Source organism: Ascaphus truei, chromosome 17 (assembly GCF_040206685.1).
Source record: "Ascaphus truei isolate aAscTru1 chromosome 17, aAscTru1.hap1, whole genome shotgun sequence".
Lineage (NCBI taxonomy): Eukaryota > Metazoa > Chordata > Amphibia > Anura > Ascaphidae > Ascaphus > Ascaphus truei.
The window spans coordinates 6,961,759-6,984,630 of NC_134499.1; positions in this window are offsets into that span (position 1 = coordinate 6,961,759).

Below are 22,872 nucleotides of genomic sequence, written 5' to 3' on the forward strand. Positions count from 1 at the left end.
GGCAGCAGGTAAGGAGGGAGTGCGCCGCGGAGGACGCGCTCCCCAATTACTTACATAGTAATTCCGGTGGTTTTGGTGTAAAAGTACTGGTCTCCCGTGGCACCCACTTTAAGACACATTTGCTTAAAGAAGCATATGAGTCTTACGTCGCAGATGTATAGAGAAGTAGTCGGTTCTGGCACCAAGGTTTCTCACAAATTAGGTTATATGTTAAAATGGGAGGAGGATCTAGGTGAGACCTTGGAGTTAGATGAATGGACCCAAATAGCAACAGCAGCCGCCAAGAGTTCGATTTGTACAACATTAAAGGAGAACGCATATAAGGTCCTGATGAGGTGGTATCTTACCCCGCTCAAGCCATCAAATTTTATAAAAGGAAGCTCCCCATTGTGCCCAAGACAACGTGGAGAAACCGCTGATCTGTTCCATATGCTGTGGTCTTGCCCTCGGCTAGCTCCGCTATGGCGTAAGATTAAAGATTGGCTGGAGAGGATTTTGGACCTCAAAATTCCACTAGATCCTGGGCGCTTCTTACTAGGTAGAGCTCGCCAGGGTATAGCAAAAATTGAACTCAAGCTAATTGCTCCTTTTGCAACAGCTGTGAGGTGTGAGATCGCAGCAATATGGAAACAAAGTGAAATCCCATCGATCCCCAAGATTCGGAACAGAATTTGGTACGTATGCCAGATGGAAACATTAACGAGTTTGGTTAATGACACTGGCGAAAATTTCCTAAAAGTCTGGACGCCTTGGCTGGCTCAGACAGATATCCCAGGGGTAGAGGGAACCTCAATATTGCTTTGATAATTAAAAATGCGTTCTCCTGTGATGCAGTAGTAAAGTTGGGATCCAGGTAATACCCGAAGAGGTCTGTAAACACATCAGACGCCGTACTAAGTTTAACCCCCAAGAGACCGGAGACAAATCGCGGATCCGAAGGCGCTGAGCGGTGTCGTGGCCTCCCAACCACCACCTCCCCTTTCCCCCCTTCCCTTCCCCTTTTTTCTGTTTCTTATTATTTTTATTATACCTTGTTAATTATTTAATATTGTTGTTGTACAGTTGAGATGCACGTGAGATATAGATATCGCATGATGCAGTAATGGTTCTGAGATGTATTAATGCTGTGATTTATAAAAAAAAAAACAATAAAAACTACAAGTTAAAAAAAAAAAGAAGCATATGAGCAGCACCATGGCTAATACTATGTGAGGATCCGTGATTAACACCCCACCCTCCCCCCGGCGTGCTCCCAGCCTACACAGACCCGCGATTGGGTATCCCGCTTCGTCTGCCTCCTGCAGCATATCCCGCGGGCCAGCGAATGCCAGCGTTCCATCTAGGGGCGTGCGGATCACACTGGGCACTTAGTGCCATTCCCGATGTTCCTAAGTGGTACACCTTGTCATGGGAGAGGGGGTTTGGCCCGGTATTAAAGGGGTTACACCCTATTTGGCCACCCCCTGCTCTCACTTGGGAAGCAAGGGGTTAACTGGACTGCGGTCCAGCAATGTGTTTTTCCCCTGCTTCAGCAACCAAATGTATGTTCCCCTGTAAATGTGTATTGTTCCCATTCCAGTGTTTGCACCAACACATACACTGGGATTGATGCTGGAGGGAAGGGGTTAATGTTAGTTCAGTGTTTATAGCCCTTTGTTCCATTTTCCCGCCTTTTCAGGCTCCATTTTGCAGCTCTCCATAAGTCGCCATTGCAGCCCAATGCAACCTTATGGAGATTCCGGCGATTTGGGCCTGTTTTGGTAGAAGACCTGCAGGTGGCGCCCAAGAGGAGGAGTGGCGGTTCCCAATTGTAAGTCAATGGAGCCATCCATTTCAATGGGGATTCCTCAACGCCGACCTCCAGGAACGGGTTGGCAGCCATCCAAACTGCAGACCGCAAGAGCGGAAACATTTTCTTAAAGAGAGCTTTGATCACACTGAGTTCAAGTTCAACTACAATTGGCGTGGGAAACTTAGGTTCTAGGGCACCCAGAAATAAAATTATTTTTGCCCCTAGACCCTAGGAACCCCCACACACGACCACCATCGGATCCGAGAATGAGGGACCCCCGTAAAGGGTCGCGGTCGCCACGAGGGTCGTGCCATTGACTCTAATGGCGGAGCGGAGGTCCCATTGAATCCCATGGCGGTGCTCGCCCATTCATTTCCTATGGCGGCGCCGGCCATTGATTCCAATGGGGGAAAAGCCGTGTGGCGTTAAAACGGCTGAGTCTGATAGCATAAAATGTGTAAGCCCATATCTCCGGTTCTGTGAGGACCAAAGGGCTGGGATTTGGATCGCATGTAGTCACTGTTCCGGCATGACTGCATGGCCATTTCCAGCCCTCTCTGATCAACCAGACGGAGTATGGGCAAAGGTAAAGAATTGTGGTTTTCCTATAGACTTCAATGGCGGAGTTGCTCCATTGAAGACTATAGCGGCGGAGCCCATAGACTTCAATGGCGGAGTTGCTCCATTGAAAGACTATAGCGGCGGAGCCCATTGACTTTAACGGCGGAGTTGCTCCATTGAAAGCCTATAGCGGCGGAGCCCGTTGATTTCAAGGGGAAAGAATGAAAAGCAGAGATTTATTTCAGCTATGGCGGAGAATCCTGCATTAAAGTTAATGGGGGATTTTAACTTGTTTTTTGTATCTTCGGTTCTGGGGGTCGTGGAAGGCTGAAATTTGGCCACTATGGCAAAGGTCCTCCGGCATGAGGACCTGGCAAATTTCAGCCCGCTCAGACCCACAGAACGGATTATTTTAATATGTGAAGATATTAAAGAGTGAATTATATTTTGGGTCTTGTATAAAAACTCAGAACCCATATGTTATGTTAATGGTCAGGGAGGGAGACAAATGCGAGCACAACAGAAAAGCTGGACATGGGTACTTGAGGATAAGTGTTATAAGTCACACCCTAGGACAAAGGGTTTCCTGGCCCAGGTAGACATTCAGGCGCCAGGCTTGTGGGTGGGGGGCTAGGGAAATAAGCCCCTGATTAGAATAATACCCACCCAGTGGGCAGGTATTACGGTGCCCCTCAGGTGAGGTGGCAAGGAGAGATTGGGTGCAGGTAATTGTTCTCCAATGATCTGCACTCAATGATAAGGTATAGGAGTGGAATTACATATAAACCAGAGTCAGTCCTATGCCTGGGTTGTTCGTTGTTCGTATTTTCGTGACTTCAAGTTTACCAACTATTTGATGCCTGATGAATTGCTAATCCTGTTTCCTGATTACTTCATCATCCCCATTCCTGAGTAAGGGCTCGATGCAGTAAGCCCAGATAAAATCTTTTCGGCAAGTGTGGCGGATAGGTGGCGGATAGGCCTTTTTTTGGCGATTTGCCCTCGCAGTATTCAGTAAGGGGCGAATCCTTCCGATCCCTGCCGAATCACTGCGAAAGCAAAGCTGCCGATGAGCCTGTGCCGATACAGCCTGGCTCCCGATAAGCCTTCCGATACGCCCTTTGTGCCGATAGGTGTTTGCAGCAGAGAGAGACAAGCCGCTCTCTCAGCGCAAACATCGGCAAAAAATAAAGTATTTTTAAACAACTTTTACTGATAGTGTACATGTGCGGGGGGTCTCCGGAGCTGAACCGCACAATAGTATTAAAAATACATAAATGCTGCTTCATTACCATAGCGGATAGCCGCTAAGGCAATGAAGGGGTTAAGGCAGAATTGCATGTTTATTGGGGACATTTGCCCCCAATAAACATTGCAATAAACAACATACACCCCCTGTGTATTTAAAATACATAAACAACAATAAATACATTAAATACATATAGTACTCACCACCCATGTCCGGCTGCCACGATGAAGGCCATCCTCCTCTTCATCCTGCCCATGGCCCCCTCCGCTGCTGCAAAACAGACACAATAATGAAAACATCCAATGTAATGTCCCCTAACCCCTTAATCACCATAGCGGTTATTAACCGCTACAGTCATTAAGGGGTTAACCCACCCTCACCCACCACTCGTGATGCCTACATACCCTCCCACACTAACCCCCCACCCCGTGAGGCCTAACCACCCTCACCCAATACCCACAAGGGAGGCCTACCCACATACCGTTGGGGAACCCCCACCCCCAGTACCCACAATAAAAACAATATAGTGATACATAATAAACATCATTATATTTATTAAATACATTACCCACCCCCTGTGCCCCCCCATAAATACAAGATTTATCCTTTTACAAACAGGGTTCATAACGCAGCCCCACGCGAGTCCCCGGTGGGCTGGCGGGGCACCTGACAGACCTACAGGGTACCAGCAGCCCTTTTCAAACAGGTTCTGGAGGCCAGCTGGTGGGTCCCGCCAGCACCATGGCCCCCAGGTGGTCTCCTTGGGTCACCGTGGGCCACAATTGGGTCCCCACGGTAGGCCCAAGGATGTCTGGGAGCCCCGGGTCAGACCCACAGGTGTCTGCGGGGCCTCGGGTGGTTCCCACGGGGGTCTGGGGAACTCACGGGTGCTCACTACGGGTCCGCGGTGCCCCCACAGAAGTGGGACCACACATCTTCATCCCCGCACCTACTGGTCCGCGGTGCCCCCACAGATGTGAGGCCACCGCTTCATCCCCGCATGTGTCACCCGTGGAACCACCAGCCTGATACTCGTGAGATACCCAAGGAGACCCGCAGGTGGTCTCCAGAGGTCCCACGCAGAACCACGGAACAAACCCTGAATGTCAAAAAAATAAACCTGGCCTATACATTCAATACATACACCCCCCTCCCCCAACACCTACAGTACAATAATGTGCAAAATAACTATTATCCAGATAGGGATAATAGATTATTTGCCCATTATTAAAAACATTAACTAGCATATTCAAATAAATAAAGTACTACTGACCTCATCAATAAGAAGTCTCCGTCGCCAGCAACATCCTTGTCTTGCCCACAAAATACATAGCCAAAATAAAGCCAATACATTGCAATTGCATTCAGATATCAATTAACCCCTTAAACACCTTATCGGATAATAACCGCAAAGGTAATTAAGGGGTTAAGCCACACTGGCCCGATACCCACCCTTCACCCATGAATTTGTACAGTGGCTTCATCATGCAAATATATATATATATATATATATACAGAGATATATATATATATATACACACACATGATGAACCAATATACAAATAAATGTAGAAGGGTTATCAAAACCATACTGTACTACAAATAACAATTCTCCATAAAGACACACTACAATAAAATGAATTTCCTTTCATAATCCTAACTGTTCTTACAATCACAATCATCAAATGCCAATCAAATACCTCTAATGCCAATCAACACATTGCATTTACATAGTATATATGATGCACCCAATCTATGCAGCATATACATTCTGCAAATGAATGTTAACAATAAAATTGCTGGCAAAATACAAAGACCTCCAAACAAGTAAACTATTTTATCCAATCCAGTAAACATAAATCAATTACCATTCATTAATGACATCCCTAAACAATTTACATTCCATCCCTAACAATTAAACAATTAACAATTTCAAGCCTTTAACATAACAATTTAGCCTGTGAAAAAATATATGTACCAATAAGAATACAAAATACAAAACGAAGCCTAACCCTGACCTCAAGAACACAATACAATATCAACAATTACATCTATCTAATTGTAAAATACTTTAAACACACAATAAAGCATAGCAGCATAAACAAATTATTTAAAAACACATCAAATCAAGCTTTTAAAACAACATCATTTCTTACCCTGTATGTATATATCTCTCTAGACATACATATATACATACAGTGGCAAGAAATTATATACCACCAAAAAAAAAAACACATGTTAAAAAAGCTTTTAAAAAAATTAACAAGTTAAATGAAATACATTTCTTTAGTTCACTCACCATTACTTGGCCCCACCGACTCCCGTTGCTCACCTTACTCACGAACCAATCCACCAGGCACAGGAACCCATAAAATAATAAACCATACAAAAAAATAAACATTACACTAAAAATCCAAATCAATCCACGGGTCTTCTACTTGTAATCCATCTTCATCTGTATTCTTCTTTCTTCTACCTTCTTCCGGGGTCTTCTTCCTGTCTTCGGCCACGCCCTGTCCTTCTTCTTCTGTAGGAGGTCCTTCCTCCTCGGCGTCTGGCTTCAAAATGAGACGACATAGGCTTTTAAAGGCCTATGACGTCACATTTTCGTCATGGTTCCCACAGTCCTGATTGGGCCGTGAAAACCATGTGTTTTGGCCGATAAAAAAAAAAATGATGACGTCACTTAAAGGCAATGAAAGCACAGCCAATCAGAATGGCTTTGCTTCAATTGCCTTTAAGATGACGTCATTAAAAGAAACATGGCCGGCCTCACATGGTACGGTAGCCAATCAGAGCGTGGGAAGTGTATCCCTACTCTGATTGGCTCTAGTATACCATGTGACAGAGGCTTGGGGGAGATCGGATGTGACGTCATTGAAAGCCTGTCCCATGGTACGGGAGCCAATCAGAGCGTGGGAAGTCTATCCCTACTCTGATTGGCTCTAGTACCATGTTTTAGGCTTTCAATGACGTCACATCCTTTCTCCCCCAAGCCTCTGTCACATGGTATACTAGAGCCAATCAGAGTAGGGATACACTTCCCACGCTCTGATTGGCTACCGTACCATGTGAGGCCGGCCATATTTCTTTTAATGATGTCATCTTAAAGGCAATTGAAGCAAAGCCATCCTGATTGGCTGTGCTTTCATTGCCTTTAAGTGACGTCATCATTTTTTTTTTATCGGCCAAAACACATGGTTTTCACGGCCCAATCAGGACCGTGGGAACCATGACGAAAATGTGACGTCATAGGCCTTTAAAAGCCTATGTCGTCTCATTTTGAAGCCAGACGCCGAGGAAGAAGGTACTCCTACAGAAGAAGAAGGACAGGGCGTGGCCGAAGACGGGAAGAAGACCCCGGAAGAAGGTAGCAGAAAGAAGAATACAGATGAAGATGGATTACAATTAGAAGACCCGTGGATTGATTTGGATTTTTAGTGTAATGTTTATTTTTTTATGGTTTTTTATTTTATGGGTTCCTGTGCCTGGTGGTTTTGTACGTGAGTAAGGTGTTCAACGGGAGTCGGTGGGGCCAAGTAATGGTAAGTGAACTAAAGAAATGTATTTTATTTAACTTGTTAATTTTTTTAAAAGCTTTTTTAACGTGTGTTTTTTTTTTTGGTGGTATATAATTTCTCACCACTGTATGTATGTATGTATGTATGTCTAGAGAGATATATACATACAGGGTAAGAAATGATGTTGTTTTAAAAGCTTGATTTGATGTGTTTTTAAATAATTTGTCTATGCTGCTATGCTTTATTGTGTGTTTAAAGTATTTTACAATTAGATAGATGTAATTGTTGATATTGTATTGTGTTCTTGAGGTCAGGGTTAGGCTTCGTTTTGTATTTTGTATTCTTGTTGGTACATATATTTTTTCACAGGCTAAATTGTTATGTTAAAGGCTTGAAATTGTTAATTGTTTAATTGTTAGGGATGGAATGTAAATTGTTTAGGGATGTCATTAATGAATGGTAATTGATTTATGTTTACTGGATTGGATAAAATAGTTTACTTGTTTGGAGGTCTTTGTATTTTGCCAGCAATTTTATTGATAACATTCATTTGCAGAATGTATATGCTGCATAGATTGGGTGCATCATATATACTATGTAAATGCAATGTGTTGATTGGCATTAGAGGTATTTGATTGGCATTTGATGATTGTGATTGTAAGAACAGTTAGGATTATGAAAGGAAATTCATTTTATTGTAGTGTGTCTTTATGGAGAATTGTTATTTGTAGTACAGTATGGTTTTGATAACCCTTCTACATTTATTTGTATATTGGTTCATCATGTGTGTGTATATACTGTATATATATATATTTTGTGTGATTATTTTTTATTGTGGGTAGTGGGGGTGGGTGAAGGGGGTATTAGCCCCAACGGTGGTTGTTTAGGGCTTGCGGGGGGGTAGCGGGAGGGCTTAACCCCATCATGACCGTAGCGGTATTAACTGCTACAGTCGTGAAGGGGTTAAGTGCACCCGCAACCCCCCCGCAAGCCCTAAACTCACACCCAGGGCCAAATATCCCCTTCACCCACCCCCGCTACCCACAATAAAGCTGGCACGGTGGGTTAACCCCTTCATTGCCTTAGCGGTTAGCCGCTAAGGTAATGAAGTGGGCTGTACATGCTTTTTTCCTGCCTCGGATGCATGCCGGGGGCCTCCGGTGCGGGTATCAGCTCCGGAGACCCCCGGCATCAATCACAGACAGGAAAAAGGGCTGATTTTTTCTATGTGTCGCCCGTGCCGATGCTTCTCCTCCACCAACTTGCCAACTTTAGTTGGCGGGCTGGATTCCCGATAAACTCTCCAATCTGGGGTGCCGATCAGCACCGAAAAGCTGATCGGGGCTTCCTGTATTCAGCAGGGTTAAAAAAGTGCCAATAAGTGGCTTAACGGCAGCCGGATCCCGATAATTTGTTATCGGGATGAAAAGTTGCCGATAATTCCCACTTATCGGCGCTTACTGAATCTGGAGGGCAAAAAATGGCGAAAAAATGCCGAAAAAGCCTTATCGGGGCTTACTGCATGAAGCCCTAAGTGTCTATATTTTGCCTGTTATTTGTATATATCTTGTGTTCACCTTCTTTAAGGAATAAACTATATTTATTATATCTAAGTCGTGTTCAATTCAACCCAGATATTTTGGTGTGTATTATTATAACCTATCACTAGCTACTGTGACACACCTGTGTTGATACCCTCCAGCCAACCATAGCCAGGCATACTCGTGAGTATGCTGCATGTTCATTGGACTGCCTTGCTTTATATGTTCAGCCTGCCCTCTGGCACATTGGCTGAGCATAATCTCTTGTCTGTGCACTGTGTTCACTACAGTCCTAGCCTCCTATCTGACCTTGCCTGATCTTGTCCTGTGTTGCCTGACCTTGTTTGCTTTTTGGATTCCGTACTTCTCCGCTCCTGACCCCGGCATACCCACGACGATGCGCACCTCTCCAATCCCGACCTTGGCTAAAGTACCAATCTACACTCCAGACGCGCCCACACGGCTGTGGGTTGACGTTTTGTAGTGAGCGCATCGTTACATACTATGCACATGATACATAAAGCTTGGCCCCTGCAGACGTACTTACCAGAACGCCGTCCTACTGTCGCAGTACGTTCTTCCTACCTAGCACTTAGATTGTTAGCTCATCAGAACAGGGACTCCTCTTCCTAAATGTTACTTTTATGTCTGAAGCGCTTCTTCCCATGATATGTTATTTGTATTATTTGTTATTTATTTGATTACCACATGTATTACTGCTGTGAGGCGCTATGTACATTAATGGCGCTATATAAATAAAGACATACAATACAATTTTCACTACCTTTCACATTATAGGTTTAGCGCTTTTTCCTCTTTTGGTTTAATCTATATAAAAAGGTACAGTTTGTGTTCAGTAACGCGTGACGCCGGAGAATGTGACGACGGACACCGGCATCCTGCTCCCCCCCACGAGGACGCCGTGATCAGCTGCCTGTAATTGGAGTTGTGGCTGCTCGGCTATTCCCCAGGACAATGCCTCAGTTTTGAGGTTACGGCTCCCCCCTCCCCCCCTCCCTTGCGTGTGGGACTATCCACTTGTTGAAGTTTACATCTGTGACCTGATCGGGAGATCTGGACGTTTTTATTGGAAGTTTTGTGACTTGTTATTTTTTACATACAGTACCGCTTTCTTTAATTGAAATTGTCTTTCTGTGCACTTTTTCTTTTAATTTTAGTGTTTTACCTTTGACACCATTGATCACGGGAGGAGCATTACGCTGCCGGAGAGATAAGGAACCGCAAAGAGAACAAACAGTCAGTGCACACTTACTACCTTCAAATGTCCCAAACAGTCAGGGCTTTTTCCTTGTCAGCAGTGTAATGGTGTCACACACAGAACAAGCCTGGGAGGTGTCTCCAAAGGAAAAAGAATCGGCAGAAAGTTCAAATAGTGTCCACCACACGGAGTGCTCGCCTCCGTATCAGCAAGCACAGGGCGTCGTGCACGGATCCCTACGCGTTTCGTCACTAACGCGACTTCATCAGGGACGACAGCAAGTGCTAAACTGACTGAGAAGAATAAAGCTCTAAAAAATGATAAATAATAATAATATAACAGTATAAAGCAAGTTCAATGCAATCAGATAGCACTACAGAAAGTAAGAATACACACAATGCAGGAAATAAATGAAAAACCATGATGAAAATGAATAAAATGATGTGGAATAGTGAGTTGAGGAAACTAACTAAGATATGATAACCTGAAACTAATATGATAATGTGTACAACATATTGTAAGGCTGAGGCCCCGCTGCACGAGCCTGCACGTCCGCCTTGCTTGCCGGCGGCGCGTGCAATTCACTGCACCCCGATCTGCAGCAAATTTTTTCCGGCGCGGGGGGGACGTGGCCAAAATGGGTGGGGGGCGCGGTCATGACGTGAGGGGGCGGGACCCTCCCACAGCACAGCACTGCAGTCTGTAGGGGGAGGGAGCAGGAGCTGGGGGGCCGTGGTTTGAGCAGGGGGGGGCGTGGTTTGAGCGGAGGGCTCTCATGCTGTCCCCCCCCCAACCTGTCGGTCCCTCTCCCCCCTCTCGGTCCCTCCCGGAGCCCCCCTCCTCTCCCCCCCTCCCGGAGCAGGGGCAGCCTGCGAAACGGGCACCAGAGGAGGGGGGGTGCTATGCACGACTGCACAGACAGGGTAGCCACCTCCCTTCCCTCCCCATTGCCGCCTCCCTTCCCTCATTGGCTGACTGCTGCACCACGTGACGCGTCAGCGCTTCTGATCACCAGAAGCTTGCAGCATCGGCCGGCTGACGCGTCACAGCAGGCTGTCAGCCCGGTCTGAAGGAACCAGCGGGGACCTCCAGACTGGAGGAAAGGAGCTGGTGGCCCGCTGCTGCGCGCGCCGCTGGACGCAGCGGGACCAAAGCCTAAGGGTTCCAGTCCAGGCTTTTGCTGGAATCTGCCCTTACCTGGCTGCTGTGTAAATCTTGTGTAGCCCGCTTTCCTTATGACTAAGGAACGCGTGCTGATTACCTGTTTGGCTCACAAGAGGCCTAATCCCCCGCCACAGGGCGCCTGGGGTGAGCTCTTTCTTCCTTGGGTACAGCACCTCCACCTATGAGGGATCCCAGCGTAGCGGGGTAACCCCTCACAGGAACCAATTACAGTAGGAATTAATGCACAGGTATATAACATAGGTTTACTAATACACACACATATAACGATAACAATGCCCCAATGCAATACCCACACCAACACCCAACACCAAGAGTGAGTCCCCCAAAGTACTGTGGCACCTGTAACCTGATGTCCACACGAGCAGGCCCACCAAAATGTGAGGTAGCGCTACCCCCTTGTGTTTTGATGGTGCACAGTGGGTACCAGGGTATGGTGGAGATCCGGAATTAGCAGGGCCGCAATGTGATCCTACGATACGGTATCTGCCAAATTCCCTCTCGCCTTACTGGTGATGGTCCGCCTCGTGGGGGAGCTCCAGCAGGAGTGTCTCCCATAAAGTCTATAGACCCTGGGCCTAGTCTCAGACCGCAGGGCATCGTGTGGCCGTCCGGTCACCGGTGCAGCAACACTCACTATAACAGTACTAAGGGGTGCGTCCCTATCTGGGGCCTTCCCTACAATACTGTGCTCCTGTGGCTATGGGCCTCACTGGGACCTGTGTGGGGGGATTCTGGCCTTGTCCGGGAGCCACTATCACCCGAACACTACCTGCTTCCTCGCTGTCCCCGTCACTACTGGCGCGCGGCTCTCTAAACTATCTCCCTTCCTTCTTCCTCAGAGCCCTATTGGCTCTGACTGCCCATGTGGTTTCCTTCTCCTTCCCTTGCGGAGCCGTCTGTAATGGCCGGCGCACTAACTGTCTATCTGCACATGTTCATGACTTCGATCGCGCATGCGTGAGATTCAAGATGGCAGCCCCCCGCAACCCGGAACAGCCGCAGAGCTTTCCGCGGCAACCGACCACCCCTGCAGCCTCCCTCCCCGCACCCTAGGTAAGAGGGGAGCTCAGCTACACTTGGTTGCTGGCAAGCCTCCTCCTGAACTTTTTTATTGGCTGCACCTGTTCAAGGACTTAAATAGCCAGTGACCCTGCCCCTGCCTGAGCATTGTATACATTTCCCTGTGTTCCTGGCCACCTTGAGTTCTAGTTGCTGAGCCTTCATTGTTCGTGAGCCTTCCCTGTTCCTGAGCCTTCCCCGTGGCTTCCCTGTTCGGGAGGCTAGCCTGTTGCTGTGGCTAGTCTGTTCCTGTAGAATCCCTGTTGCTAACCCTGGACCGTGACCCCGACCTCGCTGCCTGCCGCCTGCCCTGACCCTTTGCCTGTTGCCTGGACTTTGCACCACTGCCGCCATCCCTGACCTCCTGCCTGCTTGCCGACTACAGATACTCTGACAGGACGCTGTCCCTGAGCTCTGGTAGTTGATTTGCATCCTTATGTGATCGGAGAAGAGCACCGTCACACATATGTAATGAAAATACAGCATCAAACATTGGAAATAAATAAAATAAGTGAAAAAAAAATGATAAATAATATCACAACACAGTTCTAATAAAAAAGTGAGTGATGAGATCAAGCCACGCGTGGATTTGTCCACTTTAGCACCTGACGATTCTCTCTCCGCAAACAGATCTATCAATGAATGGCTCTCACTTTATTTCTATGAAGTGAGGACTAGTTCGTGATCATAACCCTTCTGAGAAACAATCGCTGCGACTGAGCTTCAAAAATCTGATCAGATGAACAATTTCTCCTGAGCCTGTTGAATTGGCACAGGGGAATGAACCTAAGCCACTTCTTGTGATGGTTCCTGTCAGCAGGGAGATCATTCATGCTTCACTCGGGAGTGAAAGTCCGTGGCAGCTCCCATTTCTCTCTGCATCTGGCTAACTACCTACCTTGGAAATGTGCCCTGTATGTTCCTTGATTTGCCCACCCCCTCTAGGGGTTGTGTATCCCTATGCTAGACAGTATTTTTGCCCAGGTGTATTTTCACTTGTTTTTATCTGCCTCATTGTGGTCAGTTATATCTGCAGCCTGTCTGTCCTCTGTGTGTTTCTTGATTTGCTCACCCAATCTAGGGATTGTGTATCCCTATGCTAGACAATATTTTTGCCCAGGTGTATTTTCACTTGTTTTTATCTGACTCATTGTGGGCAGGTATATCTGCAGCCCGCCTGTCCTCTGTGTGTTTCTTGATTTGCTCACCCCCTCTAGGGGTTGTGTATCCCCATGCTGGATATGTTACCCAGCAACGGAGGACGCCTTACCCTTCACACATAAGAATGCCATCAAGAGCGCAGTGTGCGCCTAAAAAAACACAAGTGGGGGATAAACGTGAATGACGGATTTTTGCCCCAGGTGTATTTTCACTTGTTTCCATCTGACTCATTGCTGTCAGGTATACTTGCAGCCCGCAACGCTGTGTGACCTTGTTTGTATTCCCTAACCTGTCATTCACGTTTGTCCCCCACTTGTGTTTTTTAGGCCCACACTGCGCTCTTGATGGCTCTCCCGCTGTCGGTGCTGCGGCTAGTGTTGGACTAACAATTTATGTCATAGGACAAGCTTTCGAGAGTTCTCTCTTCCTCAGGTCGGCAATACTGATATACAAAGGAATCTATGGCTAAAACATATATACAGTCTATATATATACTGTATACACAGGGGGTCTACAAATGCACTCGCCCGGTCGCCACCGGCGTGTGCATTCTGGCCGCTGTCGACTGCTTACCTGCGGCGGCGTCTCCCGGTCTTCTCCGTCTTCTTCTGCAAATTCATCTTTTCTCCCTGCAGCTCCAGTTAAAATGGGCCCGCGAAATCAAATGCCTCAAATGCCGCCACGTTGCCATGGCATTGGGACGCTACATGACATTGTGATATCACACGGAGCCACATTACGCGACGCCGCCTGACGTCATGATGTCACCGCATCCTGTTGCCATGTCAACGCGGCGTCATTTGTGTCAGGGTTCTGCTCGCCACAAACCAGGGTCGGACCGCGAGGCTGAGGTGGGGTTGTAAAAGCACCGACCTGAGACCGCGCAGGCTGATCCGGATTGCGCAGTTCGTTGTCAAACTTAGCAGGATCAGGAAAGGAGAAGACAGCGTCGTCGTTGTACAAGCCAGGGTCAGGACAGGAGATATCAGGATAAACATTGTTCAGGCAAGAGTTCGGCAACAGGTAGTCAGGAGAGCCCCGCTTCAGCTTAGGAGCGCAGGGTTGGCCTCTGCGCGAGCGACGACCATGGCCCATGGTACTGGTCACAGGAGATGGTAGGCAGACCAGAATAGCACACCGCTTTGCTGCACAGGTGCACCAGTGCTACAACGCAAGAGTCCTGAGCGGCTGGGGAATCCTCTGTAACAGCGCAGGAACCAGGACACGGCCTCTCTAGATTAGGGAAAGAGTAGGCCCCAGGAACCAGGAAGCTGAAGATCCACAGGGAAACCTCCGCTACAGTGCAGGAATCAGGAGACTGAAGGGCGCGGGGGATACCTTTGCCTCAGTGCAGGAAAGCAGGAAGCTGAAGACATAGGGGATACCCTTGCTTCAGCGCAGGAGAACAAGCGGGAGCTTGAAGGAAGCTGAAGGACGCAGGGCGGAACCTCCGTATCAGCATAGGAGAACAAGCGGCTTGAAGGGAGCTGAAGGACGCAGGGCGGAACCTGGTATCAGCATAGGAGAACAAGCGGCTTGAAGGGAGCTGAAGGACGCAGGGCGGAACCTGGTATCAGCATAGGAGAACAAGCGAGGGCTTGTGGCAAAACAGTAGACATCCAGTTAGGACTATGCTCGGCAGGGAGCATTATGGGAAGACAGTACTTAAAGGCCAGCGGGCCAATCCCCGGCGGGGGGTGTGAAGGTACTGCTCCAATGAGTGAATGCAAGTCTAGGTTGCAGTGATAGGCTGCACAGCTGCAATAGATACCAGAGGGAGTGTGTATTGCTTTGGTGAGTGAATCCAGGCTGCAGCAAACATCAGGAGAGGTGCTCCAGGACTGCACAAGTCTGCAAGGTAAGGCAACCAGTAAACTGCGGAGCGGATTCCTTACAGTACCCCCCCCTTCACGCGAGACCTCCGGGCGAACATGAGCACACATAGAGTTGGGGAACCGGGAATTGTTGCTGAACCGTCTAGGATTGGGGTTAGAGTCGTGGTCCAGAGACTCGTGGTTAGTCCTTAGTGTACCCCCACCCCCCGGTGAGAACTGCGGCCAGACAGGACCATCCATGGGTCTTGGGGACATTGAGTTGTTCCTAAAATTCTTTAGGTGGAAAGGGCATCCGTAAACGAGCAGTTCTTTGGTGAGTACAGTTCTAGGATATGAGATTGATGGAAGAAACATCTTTGGTACATGGCTCGCCTCGCAAAATGACTTGGAAATCCAGGGCTGTGAAGAACCAGAGGGTTCCAGAGCAGAAACGGCAGGAGAACCCCTACAGGAAGCCCAGTCTTTAATAAATAAACCGGACTCTAGGATCAGCGGCCCTGATAGTTGATCGAATACACCAGGAGGAACTTTGTAACAGAAAAAGTCTTGGCTGACCACTGCATGTTGGAATTTGCGAGGAATTTTTCCTCTAGAAGGCTCCCAGGTAATGGTTAGTAAGGGTATAGGCTGGTTGGAAGCATCTCCTGGTATTGGTATGGAAGGTGACAAGGCAAGCAGTAACCCAGGCATAGGAACCGAAATCTTGGGATATGTACAGAGTATTTCCAACTGAGAGGAAATAACAGGGGCAACTGAAAAATCCGAGGCCCCAAACCATGGTTTAGCAGGAGCAGAGAAGCAAACAACAGTAGAGCTCCCCAATACTGGGAAATCTTCATTGGAAGATAGTATTGTCAGTGAATCAGGAATAGACCTTGGGATTTTCATATCAGTATCTTGAGAAAAAGGCAGAGCCAGGGTAGTGGTGGGAGGGAAGCTAACATCAGAAGCTGAAGTCTGTACCTCAGTGACAGGCACCTTAGGAGTACAAGGAGTCTTTTCCGAAACTGTAATGGCCCTAACCACAGGGGTACCTAACCTGACAAAAACATGAATAGGTGTGTTTTCTAGTGCAAAATCTCTGATCACAGGACTCCTACCCGATAGTGAGGGTGTCTGGGTTTGATTAGAGAAAAAATCAGATGTATTGATAAGTGACTTAGAAACAATTACTGAGGTTCTAGATTTGCTGGACATGTGAGAAAAAATACCCTTTAAGAGAGGAGCTTTAATTTCTTCCCAGAGTAACCCCATGTTTGCTGGGACATATTTAGACACAGTACTGAGGGACTGGGTTTCAGCAAAGGCAGGACAGCTAAATAGCTCAGATTTAAACCCCAGGATTTGTAAAATATGCATGATGGTCTCAGATAATACAAAGGGAGTGACCCCAGATATACTGATCTCTGGAGGATTAACCTGGAGAGAGAAATCAGGGAAACCCTCAGCCAGAATAACCATCGTAGGAAGAGATTCAGAATCTGAAGGAGAATCACTACCTCCCAAAGTCTCAAAACCAGTAAGACACAATTCAGAGAAAGGAGAAACAGTGTGTGGGTTTCTTACTAGTCTATATGAAAAAGCGTCACTTTTGGGCGAAAACCGTGCGTCAGCAAACATTCCTGGGAACACAATATGAACCCCAGGAGGGACATACAGACTACTGTATGCTTTTAACCCTAAGCTTAAAGAGGAGGAGAACTCAGACAGTACCCGGGGGTTAATTAAAACTGTACTGGTCTCTGAAGTAGGTATTTGGTAAGGAATGTCTGGGAAACCAGAAATTACTGCAGACTCCCTAATATGGGAACAATACGCTGAAGCAGGGATCACCGCTATGTGGGCGACAGGCTGGTTCAGTGAAATACCCGGGAGAAGGAACTCTGCTACCAAGCTTAGGGAAAAACCTGACTCCTGAATAGATTTATCGGGAACCAGAACTTTAGCCGAAGTTTTCGGAGACGAAACTGCGGAAACTTGAGCTGAAGCAGGGGATTTATAGCAAAGAATATCTAGGGACTCCGTACGGTTATGGGAATCCCTCAATGCAACCTCTGCTGTCTGACTTGTGGACTCATTCTCTGAGGCTAAAACGAAGGCATTAACTTGGAGGCAGCAAGAATTTACAGGGGTTAATGCAGACAATGCCTGAGAGTAAAACATAGGTAATCTTCTCTCTGTATTAGGAGAGACCAGAAATCTCTCCTCTGAAGCTAGGGGCGTGACCATGACTGACAGAGAACAGGGATTTACCAAAGGAAACTCAGAGAGCTGCCCCACAGGGGTTAATACAGAAATGACCCTGGGAACAGAACTTAGGGATTCTTTCTCTGACGGGGAAAGCGCACAGGACTGCCTAGCAGAGTTTAAAGCTGGAAAACCCTCAAGAGCTGGAGTGACAGATTCGGAGTTAGAAATAGGGGAACAAAGGGACTTATTCTCTGATAGTAGAACCTTAGTGTTGGCTAGTGAAACATATGTATTCTCCAGGGGAACCTCACAGGACAGCTCGGCAGGGGTTAAAGCTGGAAAACCCTCAAGACCTAGAGAAAGGACTTCTGAGCTAGAAATAGGAGAACTAATGAACTTATTCTCTGATACTAGAACATTAGTGCTGGGTAGAGAAACATATGTATCCTCCAGGGGGACCTCACAGGACTGATCGGCCGGGGTTAACGAAAACATATCATTGGTGTCAGGGAACCCGGCCATACACTCAGGGCAAGGATCCGTGGTAGACCAGGGATACAGCCAAGCGGCAGCGAAGCTGGCGAGGGGAGGATCCTGTTCCTTTATGCAAATGTCCAATGTCATGGAAAGGATATGGAGTGTTTTTTGGGCATCAGCCAACATGAGGAGAGGGTCCTCTTTTGCTATATAAATGTCTAAAGACAAGGCCAGGGAAGAGAGTTCCTTTTGGGCGTCGTCCAATTCTAAAGGGTACACATTTTCCCAAGTTAAAGGGTAACCAGGAAAGCAAATACAAGCGGCCAGCGATTGTTTTAAGTCCCGGAGGCGGTAAACCTTCATCATGAGATCATTACGGCATTTGTTTTGCAAAGGGGTTAAACCTACAAACACAATCAGATCTTCAATCAGGGGTATTATCTCACATAGAATCTGGTATTCACACTGGGACTGGTTTACAGGCTGGGACAGGCTTTCAGACAGAAACTTACCAACCCTCACCACAGGGCGGTCCGAGTTTGTGTGGCCGAGCATACTGTCAGGGTTCTGCTCGCCACAAACCAGGGTCGGACCGCGAGGCTGAGGTGGGGTTGTAAAAGCACCGACCTGAGACCGCGCAGGCTGATCCGGATTGCGCAGTTCGTTGTCAAACGTAGCAGGATCAGGAAAGGAGAAGACAGCGTCGTCGTTGTACAAGCCAGGGTCAGGACAGGAGATATCAGGATAAACATTGTTCAGGCAAGAGTTCGGCAACAGGTAGTCAGGAGAGCCCCGCTTCAGCTTAGGAGCGCGGGGTTGGCCTCTGCGCGAGCGACGACCATGGCCCATGGTACTGGTCACAGGAGATGGTAGGCAGACCAGAATAGCACACCGCTTTGCTGCACGGGTGCACGGGTGCACCAGTGCTACAGCGCAAGAGTCCTGAGCGGCTGGGGAATCCTCTGTAACAGCGCAGGAACCAGGACACGGCCTCTCTAGATTAGGGAAAGAGTAGGCCCCAGGAACCAGGAAGCTGAAGATCCACAGGGAAACCTCCGCTACAGTGCAGGAATCAGGAGACTGAAGGGCGCGGGGGATACCTTTGCCTCAGTGCAGGAAAGCAGGAAGCTGAAGACATAGGGGATACCCTTGCTTCAGCGCAGGAGAACAAGCGGGAGCTTGAAGGAAGCTGAAGGACGCAGGGCGGAACCTCCGTATCAGCATAGGAGAACAAGCGGCTTGAAGGGAGCTGAAGGACGCAGGGCGGAACCTGGTATCAGCATAGGAGAACAAGCGGCTTGAAGGGAGCTGAAGGACGCAGGGCGGAACCTGGTATCAGCATAGGAGAACAAGCGGCTTGAAGGAAGCTGAAGGACGCAGGGCGGAACCTGGTATCAGCATAGGAGAACAAGCGGCTTGAAGGGAGCTGAAGGACGCAGGGCGGGACCTGGTATCAGCATAGGAGAACAAGCGGCTTGAAGGAAGCTGAAGGACGCAGGGCGGAACCTGGTATCAGCATAGGAGAACAAGCGAGGGCTTGTGGCAAAACAGTAGACATCCAGTTAGGACTATGCTCGGCAAGGAGCATTATGGGAAGACAGTACTTAAAGGCCAGCGGGCCAATCCCCGGCAGGGGGTGTGAAGGTACTGCTCCAATGAGTGAATGCAAGTCTAGGTTGCAGTGATAGGCTGCACAGCTGCAGTAGATACCAGAGGGAGTGTGTATAGCTTTGGTGAGTGAATCCAGGCTGCAGCAAACCTCAGGAGAGGTGCTCCAGGACTGCACACGTCTGCAAGGTAAGGCAACCAGTAAACTGCGGAGCGGATTCCTTACAATTTGACACCGCACGGCTATTTTAACTGGAGCTGCAGGGAGAAAATATGAATTTGCAGGGGAGAAGACAGAGAAGGCCGCACCACGCCATCGGACCCCGTAGCCGGACCCCGCAACAGGTAAGTGTCGTGAAAGGGGGGGGGGGGTGAGGGAGTTTTTTTTGGGGGGGGCGACTGACTTTTGGGGGGTGCTCGAGTGGGTTTCTGCCCAGTTTGCTGGGCTGTGTATATATATATTCACCACACTTCTACATGTATGGAGCATGCTGCTGGTGAAAGAATTGGCCATACAAATGTTTAAGAACAGAAAGTTAATCCCTGCGCTTCTCCCATTGGGAAAGCAATAAATGGGGAAATACATAGTGAAAACTAAATCTATAAGACAAAGGAAACTTTTGGTTACATCCTTTGATTTTATTTCCCCATTTATTGCTATCCCAATGGGAGAAGCGCAGGGATTCATTCTCTCTCGTGTCTCTCTCGTATCTCTCTCTCTCTCTCTGTGTCTCTCTCTCGTGTCTCTCTCTCTCTCTCTCTCTCTGTGTCTCTCTCTCTCTCGTGTCTCTCTCTCTCGTGTCTCTCTCTCGTGTCTCTCTCTCGTGTCTCTCTCTCTCTGTGTCTTTCTCTCGTGTCTCTCTCTCGTGTCTCTCTCTCGTGTCTCTCTCTCTGTGTCTCTCTCTGTGTCTCTCTCTCATGTCTCTCTCTCTCGTGTCTCTCTCTCTTTCTCGTGTCTCTCTCTCGTGTCTCTCTCTCGTGTCTCTCTCTCTCTGTGTCTCTCTCTCTCTCGTGTCTCTTTCTCTCTCTCGTCTCTCTCTCGTGTCTCTCTCTCTCGTGTCTCTCTCTCTCTGTGTCTCTCTCTCTCTCATGTCTCTCTCTCTCTCTCTCTCTCGTGTCTCTCTCTCGTGTCTCTCTCTCTCTGTGTCTCTCTCGTGTCTCTCTCTCTCTGTGTCTCTCTCTCATGTCTCTCTCTCTCTCTCTCGTGTCTCTCTCTCGTGTCTCTCTCTCTCTCTCGTGTCTCTCTCTCTCTCTCGTGTCTCTCTCTCGTGTCTCTCTCTCTCTCTGTGTCTCTCTCTCTCTCTTGTGTCTCTCTCTCTCTCTTGTGTCTCTCTCTCTCTCTCTCGTGTCTCTCTCTCTCTCTCTCTCTCTCGTGTCTCTCTCTGTCTCTCTCACTCTCTGTGTGTCTCTCTCGTGTCTCTCTCTCTCTCGTGTCTCTCTCTCTTGTGTCTCTCTCTCTCGTGTCTCTCTCTCTCTCTCTCTCTCTCTCTCTCGTGTCTCTCTCTCTGTCTCTCTCACTCGCTGTGTGTCTCTCTCGTGTCTCTCTCTCTCGTGTCTCTTTCTCTCGTGTCTCTCTCGCGTTGGTGCGTTCGTGTATATCTTTTTCTGTGAGCAGAAACTGATTAATTAAATACCTTTAATTTTTATTCTGGAGTTGCCATCTATTTTTTGTTGCTGTGCTCCTTTGCTTTATTGTTGCTGTTACTTCTACTCTACAGGACTGCACTCGAATACAGAACACTGCACTATTGGATTCCTCCCGGATACCCCCAGGGACAGGTAACGGGCTGCAGCCCTTATATGCTTACCTTTTGTCCTGATACAGGGGATGCGTTATGCTTATGAGGGGTTTATATACAAAGACCATTGGTTGTGGTAGTATTAGGGTCACCACTAGGTTATTTTGTCCCCCGGCATATATTTATGGACATTTATTTTCATGGACGGATGCAGTGCATTAATCGTTGTTTCAAGGACATTATAAATAATACTACTGGCAGTGCACACACTTATATGTGAGCACCCTTTTTTCTCACATATGCTCATTTTACTTACATACAGTATTGTTGGTACATATATGTATTTGCAGTGCGGCAGTGACCCAGCTTTGCTCTGCGTTGGCTCTTCACAGAACCCGGTTTATACGGGCTGGTTTGTATAGGCGCAGTAAGGACGACTTTACTGCAAGTCCCATATCTTGAAGGATCCCGTAAACTGTTTATCCTACTAAATCTTCCCCAGCCATTGTAAACGAAGGGGCCGCATTAACCATCACTCAGAGCAGCGGAGGAAGGTGCTATTTTTCCATTATAAACAGGAAATATTTCCCCTCTTTTATTTACATTCAAAAGAGAACAGAAACAGCCATAAAACTGGGAACACGGGCGACACAAACCCATCCAGGCCGGCCATAAAGTGTCAGAATAGCTTCTGTTTACATGGAAGGTGGAGGCGACGTCACGGAAAGCTGTGAAAATGGCCAGGCGGATGGAAAGAGGGTTTTATTATGGGAGATGGCTGCAGAATGTGGGTGTGCTGAGCAGAGCGGACATGGGAAATCTCCACCTCATTCCCTGTCAGTACGAGTTTTCCATCCATTCCTCGTTTTCTAACTGGAGTCTCAGTTCATTGAACCCGCAGCCGCCTTTCTATGGAAAACAGGGACTCCTAGTAACGATGTGTCAACACCGTTAGACGCGCAAGTAGACAAGTGTTTCATGAACCAAACTACTACTAACTTTCACTGGAGCAAACATGACGGTTCTTGGATGTCGCCGTAGGCGCAGGGTTTTGATGTGTCAAATGGTCGGTGACTTGTTTCCGGGCAATAAAAGGCATCACTATGTGTAATGAATCTATTGGAGATATGAACACTGCGATTTGTAAGGTAGAAATCATATCCCCCACTGTTCTTTACTTTCTTTGTTCTGTTTCCTTAGATGGAAATCTTTAATGAGACCGGCATCTTGTTTCCAGTATGTTCTAAGTTACGGCAGCTAGAGGTCTGATGAGCAGGTCCTGTCTCGGACATGGGAGGGACCACAGTGGCCTAGAGATTTGCGTCTTGAATATATCACGTGCACGGGTCCGTGTCCTCATATGCCATAATAATGTGTCTCATAAATGCAGGAGAGGCCAACTCCAGTCCTCACGGGCCACCAACAGGTCAGATTTTAAGGAGATCCGTGCTTCAGTCGTTGGCTGCACCACCTGTGCTGAAGCAGGGATATCGTGAAAACCTGACCCGTTGGTGGCCCTTGAGGACTGGAGTTGGCCTCCGCTGCATGAATGGCATTACTAGAAGGGAGGAGGTGTGGGGGGAAGCGGAGTCAATCCTACAACGTCATTACATGAGTCAGGGGCCTCCATGCCAAAACCGAGACAATTCACTAGTTGAAAGTCCTAGTGTTGGTTCAGGAGAGGTGTAGAGATGGGGCATGGAGTGATACTTCTCATGGATCAACACAGTTCTTC